Raw genomic sequence first — 2500 nt, 5'->3', positions numbered from 1 at the left:
GAACACCATACATGGTTTTGTATTTTAAAGCTTTTTACAAATATCGTTCATGAATTATCTTTGAACTAGACGCTCAACGAGCGTACACTGGGTTGCCGGAGGTACGTGTTACTCAAAAGCAGAAGGGACTGAGTTAGATGGAATTGAATTTCAGTGTTACAGGCAATTTTTTCAAGTCGGGGGTCATTAAGACTATTTTAAAGGGTCACCCAGAAATCGTACCACTAGAGGCCCTTTGGTTCACACGTTCATACGACGAGACATATCTTTTTCTGTTGTTAAAAACCTGGCTACCAGCCTATTAATCATTTGCCAGAAAGAAAAGATTTGCGTCATTTTTAGAAAAAATAGGCACGAATTGCGTACGTGTGGTAGTGCAGTAACACAGCACTTTATTCCATATTGTCAACTCTCTTCCAGGTGATTCAAGTTGTCTTTGCGTAATACGTAGCCATGATAGTACACGATATTGTTTTGATATTGTATATCATTGTAGTGCCATGGTAGAAGTCTCAGGTAAATGGCCCGCAGAGAAGACATGTAGTTACTAGCAAATTACTAAACCCAAAAAGATTGAAAAAAAAAAGAGAAGGGAATCGAAAAACATTGGCTTGTAGGCTGAAATGCTGATCATTTTCAAGTTCTCTCACAACTTCTTTACACCACATGTTTAAGCGTGCACTCTGAGCGTCTGACAGTTCACTGAAGTTAATCACCACTGTCCAGCGGTGTTAGTATCTGGCTGGGTGACCGAAAAAATATACCACTTTGTAACAGCAGCATATGACCGAAAATTCTATTTTAACGCTTAAAAATGCGAACTAAGTAAGGTACAGATTTTGTTAGCTAGCTTTATGCAAAACAAATATTGATGCAAACGTAAATAAATATTGATACACAGTTTTTAGGAAGAGCAGAAGGAAGTTTTCAGGACGGTCGATCAAGAATAAAATATTTTGCCATCAGCAACAAAATCTGCGACATGAAAACAACATTAATTTTGAACCGCGAATATAAAAAGTTACCATCAGCGAAAAACATTTTGGGAGATTTTTGCTAAGCTGAATTTTGTTATTGTACTTTTGGCTGCACAAATAAATCGCAAAATCGAAAGAGACATCGAATTCAGCGGGCGCCGTGATCAAGTTAACGCGGCGTGTTTACTCGCGAAACAGTGAAGCATCAAATGATGGCAAGATACCGAGGTTTTTTTCTTTCAAGTGTTCACGTTCCATTCTTGAGCTCTACGAGGGTATATTTTGTTTAAAGATCCACTAAAACGCCATTCACGTTAAAATGACTTTCGACGCCATTGCTGTTTAATTAAATGTTCTCCCGTGTGCACCAGAGAAATCTATGCATTACGTACCCCAGCCCCCTCAAACCTAACAAAATACGCACAGAAGACTCTTTACACAAAGACACCACTAAGCAGGGGAGTGACAGGCAAGACTTTTGATGACACGGAAAAAAAACGGAGAAATGAAATGCAGATTCTGACTGGGTTTGGCAACCCAGCAAAAATGTGTGGTTACCCCCAATTTTCATTTTGAATTTCTATAACACTTGTTAAGATCTACATTTCCTGCATATTCGTAAACCGGGGCAAAAATACCTTTGAATTAGTAGGCACTGTCCCAATAAGTCTTCTAACGCTGGAGCACTAAATGGGGACACTGTAAACTGAAATCAACAAATTAATGCAAATCATAATAATAATAATAATAATAATAATAATAATAATAATAATAATAGTCTATTATTATACACAAACATGAAAACATCACTAAACAACAGTTTACAAATTTCAATTTTAAATATATATGTGTATTTAACTATCTAAAATTAAGTAAATTTCTATTGATAAAAATACTTTCAAAACGTTCAGTCCCTATTCTTGGTATACTGAAAGAGTGACCCCTGTTTCTTAAAACTCTGTCCCTAGTTGGCGGTAAGAGGTGATGAAGTGGATTGTCAGGAGACTTAATTTTCTCCCAAAGCTGGCAATCCTTTTCAGATAAAATATTCAAAACAGAATAACATTCTTTTGTATATCCTAATTCAGTTAAAAGCTCTATTAAAAAATTTATCAATACAGCTAAGATATTTGTTATAGAAAGCACCACCCCAAACCTCAATAGCATACAGCTGTAAGTAAAAATTGAACGAATTAACCACTTAAAAAGAAGATCAAAAAAGTCAAACCAAAACACATACTGTTTGCAGACACGCAAAATGAAGAGACGAGACCTACAATCACAGGAAAAAATAACAGATTCCCAGTCAGGGAACTTGGTTGGGAATTCCCTGGTTGGGACTTGTCTCACTTTGCCAAATTTGGGATTTTTATTGGTATTCTTCAAAATACCCTTAAATATCCAAAAATGGGAATCTGGTATTTTTTCCTGTGAATGAGCGACAAAAGTAGTTGAGACACTCTTAGGAAAAGACGCTTTTCAACCCCCAGTCCCCCAATTCAATGTTGTGTAGGCGCTGTGGT

General features: G+C 36.6%; 1 protein-coding gene across 2 annotated transcripts in view; it reads right to left on the bottom strand.

Moving 5' to 3' along the window:
* LOC138021916 (uncharacterized) overlaps positions 1 to 2500 on the bottom strand; it is a 51498-nt gene that overhangs the window by 31211 nt on the left and 17787 nt on the right. The window lies entirely within an intron of this gene.

The sequence above is a fragment of the Montipora capricornis genome, chromosome 10 (assembly GCF_036669925.1).
Source record: "Montipora capricornis isolate CH-2021 chromosome 10, ASM3666992v2, whole genome shotgun sequence".
In the NCBI taxonomy this organism is placed as follows: Eukaryota; Metazoa; Cnidaria; class Anthozoa; order Scleractinia; family Acroporidae; genus Montipora; species Montipora capricornis.
Note: the sequence above shows the minus strand (reverse complement) of the source record. Positions and strands in the feature narration are given on the sequence as shown.